This window comes from Silene latifolia, chromosome Y, assembly GCF_048544455.1.
Source record: "Silene latifolia isolate original U9 population chromosome Y, ASM4854445v1, whole genome shotgun sequence".
Classification (NCBI taxonomy): domain Eukaryota; kingdom Viridiplantae; phylum Streptophyta; class Magnoliopsida; order Caryophyllales; family Caryophyllaceae; genus Silene; species Silene latifolia.
In genome coordinates, this window is record NC_133538.1 from 31,104,743 (window position 1) to 31,128,859 (window position 24,117).

Consider the following 24,117-nt stretch of genomic DNA (forward strand, 5'->3'; position numbering starts at 1 on the left):
TTCATAGGTTCAATGAACGACCATGACTGCTAATGGCAATTCCATTTTCATCTACATGAATAACCTATGTGAATGTTGATAGTATCTCTTAATACTAATCCGACATCCCTTGATGCAATTGGATTCATCATTGTCCATTTTCATCCATAATTGAAAACTCAAAAGCTTCTTTATGAAAGAAAGTATTAGCTCGTCATTCTTTAATGAGTGATGAGTCGTAAATATTCGAAGGATGATAGCTCCCACTAAATTCCATGTCTTCACATGAGAATTTCTTAACTCCCACTCAATTCTGCACATTTCGAAATTGACTTCTCAATCGAAATTTATCAAGAATTGAAATATAAATTGCATTGCCAAGTTATTAGGATAAAACCATATATGTTCCCATCATATCATTTCAAAATACCTATTTTGAAGTGGTCTTATCTTAACCTTACGGAAAGAGATTTTAAATCTCCCACACACTCATGTCATAATGATGTGTAGCAATGTCATTATTCAAGTATAAACAATATCTAGAATACGTCCTTCGCAAATACCCTTTTGGAAGGATGTTTAACCATTTCATAGTGAGGTTAAGCAATGACATTTGCGTGGTTAAAACTTTGGCCATTGAGGATATCGGTATATCAATCTTTGCAACTCGATCATAACTAGTATGTTACTATGATTTATTTAGGCTCTTAAGTAAATCTCAAGGTTGAAACTATTGGTCAAGTGTTTCATAAACTTAGTCAAAAACTTGTTGAGACTTTACATTAGTCATTTTCTTCCAAAACTTTCTTTTGGTCTCCTCGTGTAGTTATCTTGAGAATATACTCTCATGTTAACTACACTTGGTCTCTTTAGTCATATAGAATTAACTTGAGACCATAGATCTCATCTATTCGGCATACTATGTAAATAGATATACCTTCATTCAAATCATTTTCTCTTGCGTAGATCTTCATTTACACAAGTACACAATTTTATCTTACCTTGTGTGTTGTGTCCTCATTTTTCTCCCACTCTATCTTTAGAATAAATACACTAATCATTCAAAGATAGCATATGAGACACAAATTAATGATGTTGAAGTATAAGGAGAACTATCTCATAGATAGACTAATAGTTATTGATTTCATATGTGTTCTTGGTGATTGACATTCCTTTAAGAGAGTTCATAGACTCAAAATCGCTTCATAAATGATCATACACAAGCCTTAAGCATGTGGACATATAATGAAACCCGTCATTATATTTGTCTATTAGATCACTTTAAGTGAATAGTCTTATGTTCCTAAGAGCAAGCATTTAAAGATGAAAATTTAGAACATAAAGGATAAATGATAAAACGGGTGACTTGGGTTGCAAACCAAGTCACCATCATCCAAAATACAACTCATTATCGAAAATACTTTTCCATGTCGAACACGGAAACTTAAAGTTCTAAAAATTCAAAACATAACTTAAAATAAGACAATGAAAAACAAAGCTCCACAAAAGCTATCCTTAGCTTCTCCATGGTTTCTCATGCTTGTTTTTATTTTCCCTTGTCTTTGCTTGGTGGAGGCCCTATTTACAATAAAAAGGGAGATACATTATCACAACTTTGCATCATATTACCATAGTTGAATTTAGAAACATAAAAAGAAGGTTAGTCATTTACCTACTGGAGTGATCTTTCCAGCTTTGATATCACCAAGGTATTTGGAACAATTTCTTTTCCAATGTCCCATGCCATTACAATAATGGCATTTATCAAGAGGACCCTTCTTGACTTTGGATGTGCTAGCTTCACAAGACTTAGCTTTGGTGAATGTGGGAGCTTGCTTTTTACCCTTCCTTCCACTCTTCTTGAATTTCCCTTTACTCTTAGTGCTTATGTTAAGCACATCTTTGGGAGGGTTCACATTTAACCCCATGTCCCTCTCGGCTTGCACAAGTAACTTGTGCAATTCCTCAAGAGACACATCCTTGTCTTGCATGTTGAAATTCACCCGGAATTGCACATATGCCTTGACTTTGGACAAGGAGTGTAGAATCCTATCTACGATGAGTTCTTTAGGGATTTCAACCTTTTGAATTTTTAAGGTCTCGACGAGCTCCATGAGTTTGAGCACATGAGGGATAACCTTTTGGCCCTCTTTGAAGTCGAGATCAAAGAATGCCGCGGCCGCCTCATATTGGACGATCCGCGGAGTTTGTGAAAACATGGTCACAAGTTTGGAGTAAATCTCATTAGCATTGCCCATTTTGAAGGCTCTCCTTTGGAGGTCCGCCTCCATCGCAAATATTAAGACATTTTTCATTGCGGCGGACTCCTTTTGGTATGCCTCATATGCTTCCCTAGTGGCCGCGGTGGACCTAGTGGAGGGTTCGGGTGGAGAGGCCTCGGTGAGGTAACGAAGCTTGTCGTCACCTTCGGCGGCTAATTTGAGTTGGGCATCCCATTCGGAGAAATTTGACCCATTCTTTTCAAGTTTACATCGATCCATAAAGGATCGGAGCCAAGATGAACTAGCGAGTGGTGTAGCATTAGGAGTTGGTGTTGATGTTGCCATTTGTTATGAAAAAGAAGTGGTCTACAAAACAAAAATATAAGGAGTAAAACAAATGTCGTTTTAATAATACTTGTAAAATGTATGATTTAAACAAGTTTTATGCATTTTTCTAGTGACCTCTACCCAACTAGATAAATGATTCCAAGACCCAAATTCATATCGACTTAGGCACGGTATGGCCGATGAAACCTTTATCAATATAACTCGGTGGATTAACGTTTTAATCGATTCTACTTCTAGAACTCTTGGTCGATAAAATTACTCTAATAATTATCTATAGCCCGGAACACATGCAACTACGGTCGCGAATACTTCCGTTGAGCTCAATCCAAATTTCGAATAAATGTGTCCATTATCCAAATCCACATCAACTTGGGCACGGTATGGCCGATAAAACCCTCATTAACATGAACTCGGTGGATTAACACTCATCACCCACTTCCCCTACGTAACAAGGTTTGTACCCCGGTAGGGCCGAGTGCACTCCCTCGCGAAATAGGTTTTCATGGTTTCTACTATTTGGTAAGGCTATGTCTCAATTGTTTTATTATCTATCACGTTTTAAGTGAACTAAAGCGGTGAACTACGATAATTCTAATTGACACGGTCGATAAACTCGATAGAATAAAGATGCATGTTTTAGTTATGGCGATTTAGCGATGCATGTGACATAAAATAAAATGCAAGCATAAAGATAAATAAATCCTAGTATGGCCTTTCCTAAAATAGAAAAACTATTTAACTATTACATATTCGGAAACCAACTCCATTGGTCCCTTGAACTTCGGTTGTGGCACGCATCTCGAGGTAACACCGTCTTTATGTATCGCCATCTTGAAGAAATCCGTCTTTGGGAACTCCGAGATAAATAAAAAATACATAATAAATTACATAATTTCTTATTATACATTTGTAACTAAAATAAAATAAATCTATTAATTACAAAACGGTGATACGAGATCACAATAAAATTACAACCGAATCGGTATTCCCATACATTTCGGGAAATACCAATTAAAATCTAAGGCCATACTAAGTAAAATTACATAATTCAAAATTACATAAATTAAAATTATGATAATCATAAAGAAAATGCAGCATTATAATATGTAAGAACATGCTCAATTTTAAGCTAAATCGCCTTTAATTAGCCAATATCGTATATTACTCGGTTTTTACGGATTTGCGTGATTTCAACATTTTATAATCACAAAAATACATAAACTCATATTTATGCATAAGTTAATTACCCTAACCTCTTAGGACTCAAAATTTAGTCCTCACTAATAATTTGACCATAATTAACCCATATTTTATAAAATTGTTCATAAAAGGACCAAAAATTACAAAAATAAGCTATATACTTCAAATAAATCACAAAATTTCAAATAAATTCAAAATTTGAAATTTAAACTCATGAACATTCTGGGAAAATTCCATGACACTCATAATGTTCAAAATCTTAGGTTAAAAATTTCGAAAATTTTCCGGAAAAACAATGTTGCGGTTTATCGATTTTTAATAAAATAATCATAAAAACATGGAAAAATTATTCTCACTAACTTTTCATTTTAGATCTGAAAAAGATAATAAAATGAAACATTAGACGTTTTTCCTAAGTCATAGATTATGTTTTATTAATTTTCCACTAATAATGTCACTATTTATGCTATTTTTCTTCAAAAATCTATAAATCATGCAAAAAGACTTCTTTATAACCAATTATTTTACACACATCTTTTAAAATTGAATGTGACAACATATTAATTTTCTATGACCAGATTCGAAATTTAACTCATATTAACCTATTTTTCACTTAAATTCGAATTTAATAATGAAAAATTCATTTTTCGAGCATAACAAGTCCAAAAATTATGAAAATTTACAGGTTATCTCAAAATAATATATGTGACAACATATCCAAAAATAAACTTAAAATTCTAAGTATAGCTAATTTTAGACCAAAAATGACATTTTTACTCATAAAATCACATTTAAATGCCATTATTGTAAATTATGAACAATAAAAATCCGTAAAATTAACCAAAATATCCTAAAACATTTTAGGACCAGAAATATTAACATGCATGGATTAATTTCGTGATATCTCATAATAACACAAATTTTACAAGTTTTATTTGTTATTCTTATAACTCGGAAAAACTTTTATCCGATTTGCATGCAAACAACCGTGGCTCTGATACCAATTGAAGGAAATGTAGATTCATATACATACTAACATACTCATATATGTTATAAATTAATTTGTCATAAAATTAAAACGGATTTTATGCATGCAAACAATAATAAAATAGAGGAGAAATCATGTCCTTACAATGATGATTTCGGTTATATTGGGCACAAGAGAGATCACCTTTCTCTCTTGTTCTTGAGATTTTCCTTATGGATGAACCAAGATCCAAGTATAGGATCTCTCCCTAAGCTTTATACCCAAGGCTTTCTCTTAATTTAATTAATATTACAAGAACTAGTATAATATTAATTAGTAGAAAATTGAACCAAAAATCTTTATAAATCACATAAATGTTTCGGTTTTTAGAGAGAAGGAGAGGAGGATTTTTATTCTCTATAAAATTGTATTTTGGATGATAGAAGGAATGAATGAATAATACACTACACTTAGTATATTATTAGGTAAAAATTATAGAAAAACAATGATGGGTTTTGCTTCTCAAAACCGTGTAAGAGGAGAGGTAAAGGGGAGCCAATGCATGGACTTATTTGTCTTCACAATGCACCATAGGCTTGCATGGCTACTAAAGCAAAACAATCATTATGTTTAGCTACTAATTAAACAATTAATTAGCTTAATCCTCTTCTTGTAATTTCGGCCCATTTGATAATATGGATTCCATATTATTTTTGTCAATTGTCAATATGTCACATGTCATATGTGACATAAATTTGTTATGTATTTTTAACATATTAAAAATCAACGTATTAATAAAAATACGTCACTTACAAAAATCGACTTAGTAATTTCATAATTACTTGTGCCAAAATATTTTACCATTTATAAATCACAACAAATTGTATTTATAACAATTCATTCAATTTCGATTGTTTCTTTAAACATTAATTTCATCCGAGTAATGATACAATTCAATTACTCAGACCGTATCTTATTTAATCACATTTCAATTTGATACGTAAATTTTACTTCCAAAATCGTCCGTCAATTTTCAAGTAATTTAATTAACTCGCAACATTATACGATTAATTAAATAATCAATTAAGAGTGTTGCCCTATAGGTATGACCTAGGGGATCAACTGATCACCACCGTCGCACGACAGTAATGTCAAATTCTAGTCAGCCAATCATTACCGATATATGTTGACCAGTTGACAGTAACAAAATTACTTCCCAATTGTATTCTTTATAATGAGATTTAAACATGTGATCATCATGATCAACAGTCGTGATCGCATTATTGTCGGAGGACACATATTCCAACAGAAACATCGTGAGTATGGTGACGTTTATTGTACATTTGGTATCTAAATTCACCATCGTTAATTTCGAGTGATGCAATCTACTTCCGGAAATGTCCAAGTCATCTATTAACATGAGAACAACAACTACTAACGAAAGATAATAACACGTGAATAATGTCATCTATTAACACACCCAAATAATTCCTCCTAGGTGTCCTGCCGTTCAACTCATTCACCACAATCATCGAGTCCGTCTACATGTGCACCTTTGCGATTCCCATCCGCAAGGGAACTTCCAGGCCCATCAGTACCGCCTTTGCTTCTGCCTCCTCCACTGATCTTGTCCTCACACCACGTTTACAGCTAACAACCACAACGTCCATATTAATTTTGATCACGCCTTCCCCGCCTTTGCTTCTGCCATCACGTTTAATTTGTGACGATATTGTATTTGGCTTGGCAATCAATAAGAATTGATGAGATATGGAATTAATTGTGGCACAGATATTCAGGATTAAGGTCTCGGTTAATAAAAGAATAAACCGATGAGATGGATTGGGGAAAGAGGCTGCTCCTCAATCAGTCGCGCAATTCCGTCCAAACAGTCCACACCGTCATCAAAAACTTCCCCATAGCTCCTTCGTCAAGCCTATGTTGTGTCCAGTCCAAAACATGTCGACATGAATCCGTTGGTGCCTCGTCAATGACCGTCTGAAAGCCCTCATTCCTCCAAATCTCTTGTACCTCGTCGCACAAAAAGAGAGCATGGACGACAGAGCATGGACGACACTTTCCACCTCGTTCCCGCACTTGGAGCATACATGATTTTCTATAGCATGTCTTCGCGCCAAGTTTATACCAACAGGGAACACATCCATACCTGCCCTCCACGTGAAATGCGCAAGTTTTGCAACAACAACAACAACCTAATTAAAAACTAAAACTAAGTACAGATGTTCATCAACAATTCAATCAAATAACATATAATTAGGGTTTTAAAATTAGGCATAATCAAGTTGAATTAGCGATAGACTTGAAAGTATGAGCATTAGGAATTAATGAATAAATGTAAGGGAACATACCAGCGATATAATTAGGGTTTATTTGTTAGGATCAATGGTAAAATTCCGAGGGAAATTTCAGGGTGTCGTTCACTCCTTTGGGTCGTCCGATATATTCAGTTGTTTTGATTAATTTTGATTTATGATGTTCGCTTGCGTGTATTTATAGAAAAAAGAGGGAAAGTATTTGTCTTGATTTAAAAGTCATATTGCTAAGCATCGTAACTGTAGGACATCAACATTTAAATCCCAATCATATTAAGATATACTTTTTTTATATTATTATTAGTTATTATTTATCTTTAAAAATATTTAGTATGTTAAGTAGTTTAAAAAAATTGGAGTCTCTCTGGTTGCTCGAAAAAAGTTTCCTTTATTAATATAGATAGATAGACTAGATTTAATGCCCGTGCGATGCACGGGCCACTTGTAATATTCGGTCTCTTGAACTATCGTTGAATGTCAAGTTATACTCTAACACAACTCCCTCACAAACATATCCTTTTAAGTTTAAAGAGTGAATGCATTGCAATCCTCTCATACACATAGACTATTAATCATCCCATTTTTCGATTTTAAAAGACATGCATAAAAGTATACACTCGTTTACGGAATCCAAATACGTAGTATACCATGGATAGGGATTCATATCTTGGTATGTAGTACACCCAATAAACAAAAGTAAAGAAAAGAGTTTTTATTATTTAGGTCCTGTTCTTTTGGACTTAATTTCAGCTTATTTCAATTCAGTTAATCTTATTCAGTTTAGTTTAGTTTAGATTATTTATCCTACCGCAAAACCAATTCTCGAACTGCACCTCCCGAATTCTGAATAACATTCAAATTTTAGCCAATTAATCTCTTTTTATGATAGAACTTTATTGCCGTTAGACTATTGCTCAAAGCTTGTTTTAAGAGTTGAATTGCATATCCTTCATAAAAAAAACTTTAATTTATATAATAAATCAAGTCATGTATTTGCATTAGCAATTTAGCATGAAATTTGCAATAAGTACCATAAAGTTTCATATCAAGACTCACAATCTTAATGCTAAAATCGGTTATTATTGCTCCATCAAGATATTTAGTATATTTTGTTAAATTACGTACCAATATTTTACTATGGATAGCATCTATGCATTTTTTTTGGTAGATCATTATAGGATAGTTGGACACTCGTCAAATGCTTCATCCCAAAAAACAAACATTGATTTCAATGCAAGATACATTACATAATACCTAAACTTTTACAGAATAATATTATATTATTAGTTTATTATTGTAACAAAATTAACCATACATAGTAGATGATAACTAAAAAAAAATCAGAGGAATGTGGCCATAAATATATTTTACAAATCAAGCTCGAAATAACGCAATACAATACCTTATGTAAATAAGCTGACGGGAGCATACTTTAGTAAATCTAACCCATGTCATCTCCATCTACGTGTTGGACTATTGGAGCACAAATACTACTATACAACCTGTTGTACAAGAGTATTGTACAACCATCATAAATTTAATTGAGCTTATTTGTATTTTGTACACAAAATTTGCTACACACAATTATACGGAGTATAACATAAGTATCATACCCCATGTTGATCATGTCATGAAATTGCTAATTTCCAATTGTAAGGTAAGAAACTTTTCTAATTATAAATAGACATTGTCTCTTACTGTAAGTAGATAGTGTATTAATGCCATCGTGTATATGTATGGTCTTCAATATATTCTTCCGAGATCTATTTATTCTTAACCTGCATCATAAATAAAATTAACGAATAATGTCAGTAAAATCATTGTATTCAATATTCTTGGCTAACTAATTAAATAAAAAAATATTAAAACATCATAGAAGGAAGGGGATTGTTTCAAACAGGGGTCTGTGTGATATGCAAGATGCAATATGATCAAATATATATATAGAGGAAGTGGTAGATACGATGAGATCTGGGAATTTTATTTCAATTAGGATGCAAATGACATCTTTATCTTTTGACTATTTGAGAATTTGAGTTCTTATTGTTATTAAAATTCATAGTCGAATTTCTTGTAGAAGGATAGAATTTTTTTTTTTTTTTTTTTTTAATATGGAGTGGTACGTAAAAGTTGGAGACTCTATAAACGCTCGAAAAAAGCTTCCTTTATTAATATAGATAGATAGATATTGATATATTGATTATTGTTTAATTTATTGTGTTATTAAGGTTATTATTGTTTTTAATAATTTTAGTTTTTTCTAAAAAGAAAATGTGATCCGATAAACAAGTAGCTGGTTGCCCGGTACATTGTGAGGAAAATGAGGGCATAGCTCAGGTTATTCTGAGTTAAAATATAGTTTAGATTAATTTAAGAAGATAAGGTATAGTTTGGATTATTCTTATCAAATAACCCTTTTTTTAATTATAAAGGGTCTACGGGTCGGGTCCGGGTCTTGTAACTTGGACTCGGACCTGAAAACCCGCACCCGAAATATTTTTAGAGGACCTATACCCGACCCATGCCCGTTCGAGTCTCAAAAATTCAGATCCGGACCCGACTCATTAGGGTCTGACCCGAAGCGTGTTGAGATGATATACAGCAACTCTCCTATATGACCATCTTATATTATAGGACTGACCCAATAAGAGAATAGCCCAAATTAATCATTAGATTATATTTGTACTAGATTTCATGCCCGTGCGTTGCACGGTATTTAAAAATATTCTATTTAAATGTGGCGCTGTTTATTTTTATGCGTAAAATTGGTCATTTTAATGTTAAGTTGTGTATTAACATCAAAATTGAATATTGTCATCGGTAATATTCTCATTTACTTATCAAGTATTGATTTTTATGCAAATGAAATTAGCAAATTTGGGATGAACATTTCATTAACTTGCCTTAATTATTAATGAAGGAGAATTCTCCAGCTAGAGTTGAGCATGACATCAAATTTATTTTAATCTTTTGATGCCTGGAATATGTTGGAAGCAAATTTTGTACACGTCTTACAATTATAAAGTTGCATATCCTAAATTCACCTCAAACTATTAAATGTATGTATACTACCATGTTAATTTATTGTGTAGTTTACAAGGAGTCATATTAACAAATTTGGTGTTGAGGCTATATGAACAAAATCATCAAACATTCCAAATGCAAGATTATGGAGATAAAACATACAGACAGCATCGACCTTTAATTAGTTTGATTTACTTATACGCTGATAAAATTGAAATTACTCCTCTATGTATCTTATAGGCTTTATCTCGTATTTTTACCAAATTTCAAGGGAAATTAGATATCGAGTCAAACTTTTTCACACGGGATAATAATTATAATAATAAATAAGTAAACTATAGATAAATATCATGCTATATTAGGCTATATAATCCTCTTCTCATATATTATTCCCTCCGTCTCGATTATTTGTTTACCTACTCCATTTTTTTGGTGTCTTAGTCAATTGTTAAATTTTATATTTTAGGTATGTCTTTGATGAGCAATTCTTCTTGGTTTAAACTCTAAACCAAAGATAAACAGATGAGCCGGAGGGAGTATATTATATTAAGCTATAGACAATTATCATATCATATTACTATAAGACTAACCACAACATTATCCGTTCCAACCTTTCATACATTATGCTAGCATATTTTTGGTGGTGTTGGCCTTCTATATTTGAACTGATTTTTTTGTTTTATGTAGTTAATTAATTTGAGTTCTTTTCATACTACCTCTCACATCTTCTATATGTGTTCGACTCATATTCAGTTACTTGTAAAATTATATCTCTAAGAATCAAATTCGAGTATACTTAATTATCTTTATTACTTTTTGCTTCCTACTCGAATTCATCTATCTATAAAAAAGAAAAAATTAAAGAGATTAAAAATTAAAAAATACCGTCGAAGAAAAGATATATCGCTACGCGAATCAACTTACTTATCTAAGATGATAAAAAAGCAAGTATCAATGTTTAGTTGCATTGACATTCACAAGCAAAGAGGAATTACCTGTCCTCTGCTAAGCATTTCGGATTCCTTCAACTTTTTCATGGCATAAATATTCCCTGGTTTCTTTTCCCGGCAAAGTTGAGCCTGAAATACGGAAATTCGTATTGAGGTGAAAGTAGTAAAAAAGGACAAAATCACACATTCATGGAGTCGAGACATCAGTTAAAGAGTATATGGAAGTATTCTAAGAAGCAGACACCTACACGGTGATGTTGGACAAACAAAATCACTAATCTTAAGCCGTCTCTTCATAGAATGATGTTAGACATGAAAAATAACTTAAATTTTCTTCATTGATAAACAAATTTGTGAATATAAAGTACACTTGTCCCATGAAGAATAAAAAATAAAGTATCCTTCTTAAATTAATAAAGAGGGACAATAAAAATAGGGTGAAAAGTATGCAAAATTTAGGTACAAATTATGTTATTATCGTCTATCTATTCCTATTATGGTTTCATTTTATGGTTTACTGTTTTGATATAGTTTTCAGTCTTTTCACTTTATATCGAAGAGAAGGCATGGGGTTTGTAAAGCAGTTATTCGGTGAGGTTTACTAAATTAGAGTAGCTACATGTCTTAAAGTAGAATGCTAATATGCTTAAAACTTTTATAATACAATCAATAATTATAATAACACTTGTAAGCCTATCTAATACAAATCATTTGTGTTGGTCATATATTATTTCCATGATGAAGAGCCTGCTTGAATGAGATTTGTTTTGACAGAGTAGCTACATGTCTTAAAGTAGAATGCTAATATGCTTAAAACTTTTATAATACAATCAATAATTATAATAACAATTGTAAAGCCTATCTAATACAAATCATTTGTGTTGGTCATATATTATTTCCATGATGAAGGGCCTGCTTGAATGAGATTTGTTTTGACATCATTCTCTTCCTCTTGTAATGATGATATCAACAATAACTAATCAATTTGCTTTCTTGTTCGTCCAACGCCAAGCCTTCTGCATCTCCCTCACCAATCCCGGCTTTCGCTTCGCAACACCGAAATACAACGGCCGAAACTGGTCATTCGTCAAATCAGCAAACTTATTAAGCCCTAAATCATACGACCTAGACTCATCACTATTATGCTTATCAACAAACCCTAAATTATCCTTTAAAATCAGAAACCGCTTTTCCTTCTCCCCCAAGGCATTGTAGTTTTTGCGGTGCGCTACTAACCATGTTTCGTAGAGTTTCATTACTTCGTCCTCGGGAAATGCTCCTGAAATAAAACATACAAAAATAAATATCAGTTCCAATATAATTATATGATGAATACATTGTAAAACAATTACTATAGTCATATTGATAAAGATAATATAGAGAAAAAAAGGCATGATTTAGAAGGCTAAATGGGAAAAAAAAGGAATGATCTAGACGACTAAATAAAATTGCCTTTTGTAAGTATTTATAATGCCAAGTTAGATTTAATGCACAATTTGAACTCTACCTATAAAGAAGCATACCACAAATACAATTGCGATAAAATATTAACTCGATAAAATTAGATTTGATAAGATAATTATTTAAAATAAAAATTATAAAAAAGAAGAAGAGTGTTTTAGCAAATTTGGAGTCTCTAGAATTGCCTGAAAAAAGCCTCTTTTATATATATATACTATATTTAATGCTCGTGCGATGCACGAGCCTATTTGTATTGCTCTGTCATGTATATAATACTATACTATAGTTTAGTAAACAAAAAATGTCGATGTATATAATTTTAACTATCTATATGCTAATGCCTACCAATATTAATTTCAATTCTATCATAGCTTTTGAAAATTGTACTACCTCTCCTTTAATAAATTACTATTTTGTTAATATTTTCTTTTTACGAATTGAGTTGTTTGCCCGCTAGATTATCTAACACTCCCTCCTATTCATTTTAACTCTCCCATTGTAAAAGGGCACGCAAATTAAGGGGAGAATTATTTTATTGTAAAGTATTATGGTGGTGTAAGGTAATTGGAGAGAGGGAAGGTATTATTGTGGGGTAAGATGATTAAAATAAGTATTGTTGTGGGGGTAAGATGATTAAAATAAGATAAAGTATGAGCATTGTGGGGTATTATTGTGGGGTAAGATGCTTAAAATAAGTATAAAACTTTACTAAATAAGAAAAGGAGGAGAGTTATATGAATAGATGAAAAAGGAAAGGGAGAGAGTTAAAATGAATAGGAGGGAGTATCACTCAAAAGATTATCATAAGAGATACTCAAGTCTATGTTTGAGAATTAGTAGTTCAATTCCTATCAAACTAAAATCCTATGTAAATATACTACTTTGAAATTAGGGGTTGAAGTTGAAGTTATTATCTTCAATTTGATATCAAGTCTCATATGAGATTTTTGATAATCACTTTAGCTATTCAGTGGTTTAAGACTTGAAGTTATCATCTTCTATTTTCATGTTTTATTAGATTTCTGATTACTTGTATTATCTTATCCTACGTACCTCATTAGACTTGGCTATTTGCAAAATCTCTCCCTTAGCTTTGTGATTTACTATAATTCTAATTATAATTCTAATCCTTCGTAAAGTTGACATCTTTGAGTCACATTGCAACTTGAACTTAGAGTATTATAAAGGACATGGAGTTTCCCATGCCTATTTGTAGTTTTCAATTGTTTACTCCCTCCGTCTCAATGAGTCTCGATTAATTGTTGTTCTTTGGTTTTGACACAAAGAATAACGAAAGAGGAGGAGATCAACTTTTAAATGGCAAGTGGACTAAATTGAGCATGAATGATCAAATTACTTTTTAAGTTCATTCTTAAAATAGAAATGACAATAATTCACTGAGACACAAAAAAATGAAATAGGACAATAAATAAGCGGGACAGAAAGAGTATAATGCAGTAACTGAAAAATGTTAAAAGTGTATGATGTAAATATGTGCTACTTCAGGGTATTAAAATATTACATACAAAAAAAAGAACTCATAAAAAAGCGCACCGATAACCGCTGTAAAGAAATTTATGATCCCTAATACACAATACTCTTTATTTAAATCTCAACGTACAATGAGGTGTAAAAAATTTGTAACGCGCTATTTTGGAAAATTTCTCTTTATGTACGTAGGACTTACTACCATACTCACACTCATCCACAACACGTTAGAAAGGCGACTACCAATAATGGCACTGAAGATACGGTTAGTAATAGTTGTGCCAGATTGCCTGATATGAATAACCTTTGTACGTGAGACGTTATAGTTTATAGACTATACATTAGATATGTATTATTAAATAATCTCTTTATTATTTCATAAAATTTTCGAGTTTTGCTTTAAATATTATGAGTTTTAGTATACAAATTTTGAGCACGTTCACTTTATTACATATTAAACTAAAAGTATACAATATTGCTCAAAAGCTATACATATATGCTCAATATAACTAAAAGGGTATAAGATAATCAAGAGTACTTGTAGAACATACCATATACAATTTGCATACACAAACTCCGGAAAGACGGTCTCTCAATAGCGTTATTGAGAGACCTCTCACATGATAGGGTGAGGGACCCATCGATTTTTTTCCCCTATTATGTTTCTTACTAAATTAGTGGGAGACGGTCTCTCATGAGACCTATTGTTTGCATAAAAGATACCGTCTCTCTGGAATTTTTGCGTAGAACATATATAACACATACCGAAAGAACAAAACTTGTTAAATTCGTCTCACCGTTAATCCTAAATTATACGATATACCCTGAATTGAAAAGAAAACAAAAGTTTAAATAAGATTAGCCGTAAAACAAAACTAAACAACAAACTCATTTAATAGAAAGTATGAAAACACCAATAAATCCATAAGCACGACTGATGAGATAGGGTTTGTTTTTGCAAGAAACTCCCTTAATTAACTTAATTTAAATTTCATTATTAACTGATCAGTTGACGATAAATTTCCTCTACAATCTTAGATGTTATGAGTTCTACCACCATTAAATCCATCTCTTAAAAATTCAGTATATCATCCTCCTTTCATCTAACCACGTAGCAATCTTTGTTTATTGTCCCTACAAAATAATACTACATCAAACATATTAAAAGAAGTACCGTAATAAATTGTAATAGAAATTTTAAAACTATCGATTCACTATTATATTTCCTCTATTCGGTTTGATTCCATATGTTTCATTAAAATATACCTCATATATATGTTAAAAACAAACGTATGAAATCAAACCGAGCGGAGGAAGTAATAAAATTGTAAAACTGTGATGGTGTATGTCGTGAAATGTGAACAGAAGAGAAGTTTAGTTTTTTGTAAGATAAGCATATGATATAACTGAATATTTAAATAACATGGATTATAGAGCACTTACCATACAATAAATTATTTGATGCTTTTTTCCACGCATGAAGTAAACAATAACCATGTTATAGATCAAACTCAACTTAATATTATACCTGAAAATTTGAAACAAATTACACTATTAGTATTACCTAAGAACAATATGAGTAAACATAACATGAGTATAACAATTAATATAATACAATTATTACACATCAATATGACAAATTAGGAAGAGTTTATCTAACGTAAAAGAAAATCAGACAAAAGCTAGCCGAAATAAGTTGAGAGAAGAATAGATTGTGCTTGATAATTTAATATAGTCTTTTTTATAGGTAATGGAAAACATATGTTTGTAAGTCATAATAACTCCTTTAACTAATATAATATTGTTATGTTATTTGATAGACATTCTCGTTGAAATTCTATTGCTATAGGGACACGACACTCTTTTTTATCTTTATCTATTTTTTTCATTAATTTATTAATTTAAGTAATATGTAAAATTTGGACTCTCTGTAATCGCTCGATCTAAAAGGGTATAAGATAATCAAGAGTACTTGTAGAACATACCATATACAATATGCATACACAAACTCCGGAAAGACAGTCTCTCAATAGCGTTATTGAGAGACCTCTCACATGATAGGGTGAGGGACCCATCGATTTTTTTCCCCTCTTATGTTTCTTACTAAATTAGTGGGAGACGGTCTCTCATGAGACCTACTTTTTGCATAAAAGATACCGTCTCTCTGGAATTTTTGCGTAGGACATATATAACACATACCGAAAGAACAAAACTTGTTAAATTCGTCTCACCGTTAATCCTAAATTATACGATATACCCTGAATTGAAAAGAAAACACAAGTTTAAATAAGATTAGCCGTAAAACAATACTAAACAACAAACTCATTTAATAGAAAGTATGAAAACACCAATAAATCCATAAGCACGACTGATGAGATAGGGTTTGTTTTTGCAAGAAACTCCCTTAATTAACTTAATTTAAATTTCATTATTAACTGATCAGTTGAAAATAAATTTCCTCTACAATCTTAGATGTTATGAGTTCTACCACCATTAAATCGATCTCTTAAAAATTCAGTATATCATCCTCCTTTCATCTAACCACGTAGCAAATATTTGTTTATTGTCCCTACAAAATAATACTACATCAAACATATTAAAAGAAGTACCGTAATAAATTGTAATATAAATTTTAAAACTATCGATTCACTATTATATTTCCTCTATTCGGTTTGATTCCATATGTTTCATTAAAATATGCCTCATATATATGTTAAAAACAAACGTATGAAATCAAACCGAGCGGAGGAAGTAATAGAATTGTAAAACTGTGATGGTGTATGTCGTGAAATGTGAACAGAAGAGAAGTTTAGTTTTTTGTAAGATAAGCATATGATATAACTGAATATTTAAATAACATGGATTATAGAGCACTTACCATACAATAAATTATTTGATGCTTTTTTCCACGCATGAAGTAAACAACAACCATGTTATATATCAAACTCAACTTAATATTATACCTGAAAATTTGAAACAAATTACACTATTAGTATTACCTAAGAACAATATGAGTAAACATAACATGAGCATAACAATTAATATAATACAATTATTACACATCAATATGACAAATTAAGAAGAGTTTATCTAACGTAAAAGAAAATCAGACAAAAGCTAGCCGAAATAAGATGAGAGAAGAATAGATTGTGCTTGATAATTTAATATAGTCTTTTTTATAGGTAATGGAAAACATATGTTTGTAAGTCATAATAACTCCTTTAACTAATATAATATTGTTATGTTATTTGATAGACATTCTCGTTGAAATTCTATTGCTATAGGGACACAACACTCTTTTTTATCTTTATCTATTTTTTTTCATTAATTTATTAATTTAAGTAATATGTAAAATTTGGACTCTCTGTAATCGCTCGATCTAAAAGGGTATAAGATAATCAAGAGTACTTGTAGAACATACCATATACAATTTGCATACACAAACTCCGGAAAGACGGTCTCTCAATAGCGTTATTGAGAGACCTCTCACATGATAGGGTGAGGGACCCATCAATTTTTTTCCCCTATTATGTTTCTTACTAAATTAGTGGGAGACGGTCTCTCATGAGACCTACTGTTTGCATAAAAGATACCGTCTCTCTGGAATTTTTGCATAGGACATATATAACACATACCGAAAGAACAAAACTTGTTAAATTCGTCTCACCGTTAATCCTAAATTATACGATATACCCTGAATTGAAAAGAAAACACAAGTTTAAATAAGATTAGCCGTAAAACAAAACAAAACAACAAACTCATTTAATAGAAAGTATGAAAACACCAATAAATCCATAAGCACGACTGATGAGACAGGGTTTGTTTTTGCAAGAAACTCCCTTAATTAACTTAATTTAAATTTCATTATTAACTGATCAGTTGACAATAAATTTCCTCTACAATCTTATATGTTATGAGTTCTACCACCATTAAATCGATCTCTTAAAAATTCAGTATATCATCCTCCTTTCATCTAACCACGTAGCAAATCTTTGTTTATTGTCCCTACAAAATAATACTACATCAAACATATTAAAAGAAGTACCGTAATAAATTGTAATAGAAATTTTAAAACTATCGATTCACTATTATATTTCCTCTATTCGGTTTGATTCCATATGTTTCATTAAAATATACCTCATATATATGTTAAAAACAAACATATGAAATCAAACCGAGCGGAGGAAGTAATAAAATTGTAAAACTGTGATGGTGTATGTCGTGAAATGTGAACAGAAGAGAAGTTTAGTTTTTTGTATGATAAGCATATGATATAACTGAATATTTAAATAACATGGATTATAGAGCACTTACCATACAATAAATTATTTGATGCTTTTTTCCACGCATGAAGTAAAAAACAACCATGTTATATATCAAACTCAACTTAATATTATACCTGAAAATTTGAAACAAATTACACTATTAGTATTACCTAAGAACAATATGAGCCAATTCCACACTACACTTTCTCTCTCTAACTTCTTAGAGAGAGCTTTTCTCTCTTCTTGAGAGCACGTGTCTTTGTTTTTTCTGCTTCAATCTGTTCTTCTTCTCTATCCAACCCTTTAATCTTCCTTTTTATTCTCCCAATTTTTGTCAGATTAATTACTCTTTTCTAATTGGAGAGTTTGGGATTAATCTTTCCCAGCTATGCTAATCTAGATACTTTCCGTATTAATTTCCCCCTAGCTACTCTTAATCATTCACCTATTATCGTTTTAATTGGGTCATATAAACCCTAATTTCTTTCTTCTGCAGAATTGGGGATTTCTTCCGTATAAATCCATCCATATTCCTTTTAATCATTACTAACTAATGCATTTAATTGGTGGTCGGCCGTTGTTAGGGGCTCAATAATACTTCTCCCAATCCTTTTTTCTGCATTGATTTGATTGTTGCGACTTATCATTTCCCCCCAAATCCCTTCTGCTTCCCAGCTTCACTATTTAACACGAACAATGGCTGTGGGCAAACACTCACAGTCTTCCCACTTTCTTAACCTCAAATCTTTGAAAAATAAAATAAATAAACCTTATTGTCCTTCACAAAAACTGTCTCAAGTACAAAAAATGGAGTTTGAGAACCAATTTGGTCGTTATGAGGAACTGCAAAATGCTCACTTGAACCAGAATTTCCACCAACCCTTCCAGAATGCTGAGTTCAACCCCATGAACCCACTTCATGTTAATATCTGGAGGTTCCCAAGGTCGGGAGGAGTGATTAATGTGGACCCAGCTGAACTTGGTCAATCACGGGAGTTTTGGGGAAAATGCGTTGTGGGTTTCTTGGTTGACTATCGTCTCTTTGAGGCAGAAAAGGTGAATGATGTTATTGAAAGGAAATGGACCTTAAATGGGAGGATTACTGCTTTTCGAATGGGGGAAATCTATGTCTTCCATTGTGAAGATACTGCTGACCAGGAAGGTCTTCTTGCTAGAACAACGGTGACTATTGATGGGGCGGTTATGGTCTTGGCTAAGTGGTACCCTGATACTATACCACGTACTGTGAGATTTCTATACGCAGAAGTTTGGGTGCGTGTGTGTGGCCTGCCGTTTGAGTACCTTAACATGTATGTGGCGGGTAAGCTTCTTAGCCATCACTATTATGTTGAACCTTTTGAGTTCGTCCCTGACAATGATTATCTCAGAATAAAGGTCTGCATTAAAATAAATGAACCACTGGTGCCGGGTTTCTTTTTAGCAATGGATATGGGGCACTTACTTTGGGTCCAGTTCAAATATGAGGATGTTTTTAAATACTGTATTAGATGTGGAAAGATAGGTCATAGGGGGAGTCAGTGTAGGGAGAGCCTAGCGTCTGTTGTCTCAAGTATTGAGGGCATGTTAGACAAGTCTGTAGAAAAGGGGTTTGCTGTGTTTCAGGCGCACAGTACTCATACAATGTTCAATCTTGATTTAAGGGCCACACCGTCCACCACTAGATTCACTTCTTCAAGAGTTAGGTTGGGACAAAATATGAGGAGGCCTAGACAGAGGTATAGGAGTGAGTCACCTGAAAGAGCTATAGACTTTGATTTAGGGCTTACACCAGGGGGCGTGTGGTACCTGGTATGAGGTTTGCAGTCACGTCCCAACCCTTTGCAGGACCAGTGGTGTTCCAAGTGGGGACGGGGGCAAATGTGGAGAGGGTTACTAGGGAAGGGGCACCATCTCCAGTGGATGTAATGATGGAGGAGGCTGAGGGAGATATGAATGGGGTTGTTGGGATGCAAGGAGTTGGCTCTGGTGTGGGTGCTGATCAGGATGTTGAAATGCTACATGTTCCTAATATGGGTCTGGGTGGGGTGAGGCCAGGGGCAGGGGGGTGGCTAAATGAAGATGAGGGTCAAAATGAGATGTATCACAGTGCTGAAGAAGAGTTTGACAACCCAAATGTCAATCAGAATGAGGTGCTCGTGCAGTTGCAAGTGAATGATCCTTATGTAACCTATGCGGGTCAAGGGAGTCTGAGTGGAGTGCTAGATAAGGATCAAAGAATTCAGGAGATTATTAGGGACAGAGTTGAAGGGGATGAGAACTGGGCTCGCATTGATGATGATCATAGAGGTTTCAATCAGACTTTTGATCCTCCTCCCAGGGGGATGCCTATCATGTATCATTACCCTGATGGATACGTGCAGCAGGTATTTGAAGGAGTCAATTTTGTTGATGTGGTGCCTGATAGAGGAAATGGGAATAGAGAGATGGATGTGCAAGGAGATGACAGGCTTAATGAGGTCATCATCATCAGTGACTCTGATTCTGATTCCTCTCATTCTGAGATGTCTGGATATTTGAGGGAAGGGTCTGCTTCTGCAAGAAGAGTCCGTGATTCTTCCGAGGGTAGATTTATGGATGCTTTGTGATCCTAATCTCATCCGAGGATTACGAGGAAGGCCGGGATAGGTCACACCTGGTTGTTGAACGTCTTTCTTTGAGACTGTTTCTGTTGAAGATGGGGAAGAAATTATGAATGAATGCATACCTGAAGACCAGTTACCCGTTTCTTTGAAGTCAGTGGGAGTTATGGAGAAGGATAAGGAGTTGCAGGCTGTTTCATCCACCTTGAAACCACTTGAAATTCTGTTTAGGGAAAATGAAGAGAAGGAGAGAGCCCAGGTTAGCAAAGGGGAAAGAGTTCATAAGGGAAAAGAGAAAATGTTTGATATTCCACAAGTTGGTTCAATGTCCAAACTCATTGGTGAGGTATCTTCTGGGAACATATCAGATGGCTTTATGGGGCTGGCGGATGCATATCACGTGTCTGATTTACAGCTTGGTTGCAAGGAGGAAATTGCTAATGCTAGGAAAAGAAAGTGTTGCACTGATGTGGGGGATTATATTATCCCTGAAACTGCTAGAGAATCTTTGGAGAATGCAAAGGAATACTTGAGAGAATTGGCAAAGAGGAGCTGTATTGGCCTGAGCATTCAAGAAAATGTTGGGCAGAAGAGGAGCTATGGTTTCAGGGTGAGTGTGCAAGATGTGGTGATGATTGATTCCTCTGATTCTTCATCGTGTTCTGTTAATGGAAAGGCTACTGATGCTGATGCTGATTCTGTTCTTAAGGGGTTTGAGGAGGTTGGTCCATCAAAACCTCCTCACTCACCATGATTGGCCTGATATGGAATTGTAGGGGCCTTAATAACACGCTCTCTCCTACAATTCCGAAGATAAGAGCGTTATTAGGTAGTAAGTTTTATGATTTTATGTTTTTAATTGAGACCAAATGTAATGTTAGTAGTGTGTTCCCAATGTTTAGATCCTTAGGTTTTGTGAAACATTTTGGAGTCGATGCCATAGGGGCTTCGGGGGGTCTATGGGTAGGATGGAGAAAGGAGGCAAAAATGAGCCTTGTAATGGCATGTAAAAATTATATCATCCTGTTGGTTAAGAAATTTAATGGTCTCTTTTGGTACCTCGTGCTCTACTATGGTGAACCGGAAGTGGCAAATCGCACACATGTTCTTATGGAGCTAGAAAAGTGGATGGATTCTTGTACATACCCCTTCCTTATTGTGGGAGATTTCAACCAAGTGGATTGTATATATGATAAATTAAGTAATAGTCAGAGACCCGTAGAAGGAGCAAATGCCTTCATTAGCTGGAAGCTACGTAATGAGTTGATTGATATACCGTTCAAGGGACCCAGATTCACATGGTGCAATAACCGGAAGGGGAATAAGAGGGTCTATGAACGAATTGATAAAGCAATGGCATCGAAGGATTGGCTGCTATTCTTTCCAAATACGGGTACTAAACATTATCCCATTCAATTGTCTAATCATGCACCAATTGAGGTGGATTTACAGCTGACCAGGAACGAAGGAAAAAAACCATATAAGTTAGATGCTTGGGCACTTGATTACGAGGAGTGTTTGCAAGGCATTCAAAATGTTTGGTCGCCTAGTGTGTTGGGCTCACCGGCTTACAAGGTTGCTCGAAAGCTGGCCCGTGTAAGGACTTCTGTGAAGAAGTGGGCGCTTGATAAAAAGGGGGAATGGAGGATTAAATGGGATGAGTTTGATTCGAAGCTGGAAAAAGGGATGGCTACTGCGACATCCGGAGGAGGAGATGAAGAGCTCAGAAAAGCTCAGGTCGAAGTAAAGGAATTTGCTAGGGCGGTAGCGGTTTTTTGGAAGCAACGTGCTAAGGTGAAATGGACGGTAGATGGCGACGCATGTACGAAATTCTTCTTTAACTGGGTGAAAGGTAGAGGTGCTAGAAACTATATACATGGTATCAAAGATATAAGTGGTGCTTGGATTTACGACCCTTACCTTGTTGGTATGGAATTTCAAAAGATGTTCAAGACTCTTTATGAAGCGGACGATTATAATAATGGGGATCTTGGGCTAAGGCCGGAATCGTGGTTTGAAGGTATCCTTGCTTCGGTTACCAAGAGGGTTTCATCTGACCAATTTCTAATTCTTAACAATCCCTTCACTGCCAAAGAGGTACGTTGTGCGGTCTTTCAGATGGGGAAGTTTAAATCACCTGGTCCGGATGGCATTCCGGCCTGTTTTTTCCAGAAATGCTGGCCCCTAGTTAAAAATGATGTCACTAAGGCTACTTTGTCAATTCTTAATTCGGGTAGAGTCTTAAGAGAATTCAACAGGACTTTTATTACACTGATACCGAAAGTAGATAATCCTGAAGGGCCATCGGATTATAGACCCATTAGTTTGTGTAACGTTTTCATGCGCATAGTTTCCAAATGTATTACTAATCGGGTTGCAAGGGTGATGGGATCGCTCGTGAGCGAATCACAAAATGCCTTCATACCGGGAAGACTCATAAGTGACAATATTTTACTGGCACACGAAGCTATTCATAAAGTCACCAGTCATAGGAGTGGTAAGTATGGTAAGTGTGTTTTCAAGGAGGACATGAGTAAAGCCTACGGCAGAATTAAATGGGACTTTTTGGAAGCAGTACTCCGTAAGTATGGTTTTCCTGATAAATTAGTGAAGCTTATTATGAACTGCGTTACATCAGTCACTTATGAGGTGTTGTTCAATGGTTCACCCTTACCTCGTTTTAAGCCAAATTGCGGTCTTCGACAGGGAGATCCATTATCCCCATTTTTGTTTATACTCTGTATGGAAGTACTAGGGAGTCTCATCGACCAGGCAAGTAATGCAGGGATGATAAAGGGCATTGCTCTATGCAAGGAGGAAAAACCGATTACTCACTTGTTTTTTGCAGATGATTCTGTTTTCTTCTTTGAAGACAGGGATAACTCGGCAAAAAACCTAAAAAGGATTATTGATCAATACTGCGAAGCGTCGGGTCAAAAATTAAATCACGAGAAGTCAGGTATACTCTTCAGTCCAAGTACCACCTTGGCTAGTGCCCAAAAAGGAATACAAGTGCCAAGTGTGAGGAATAACAAGGGCATTGGTAAGTATCTGGGAATTCCCGCAGAGTTCCAAGCATCAAAACAGGGGATTTTTAGATCCCTTGTTGAGTATGTGACGAAACGAATATCTTCGTGGAATGGAATTTTTCTATCACCAGCGGGTCGATTAACCCTCATTAATTCAGTTCTATCCAACCTTTCCAATTATTTTCTATCGGTTTTCAAAATACCGGTAAGTGTGGCAAGGAAGATTAATTCTTTATTGTCGCAATTTTGGT

At 34.0% G+C, this 24,117-nt stretch overlaps 1 long non-coding RNA gene across 1 annotated transcript; it reads right to left on the reverse strand.

Moving 5' to 3' along the window:
- Positions 1-6,065: 6,065 nt before the first annotated feature.
- LOC141626620 (uncharacterized) lies at positions 6,066-7,229 on the reverse strand. The gene is made up of 2 exons (XR_012536223.1): positions 7,086-7,229; positions 6,066-6,843 (listed from the first exon to the last, which is right to left on the reverse strand). It is a non-coding gene; the product is annotated as an uncharacterized LOC141626620 (long non-coding RNA).
- Positions 7,230-24,117: the final 16,888 nt, after the last annotated feature.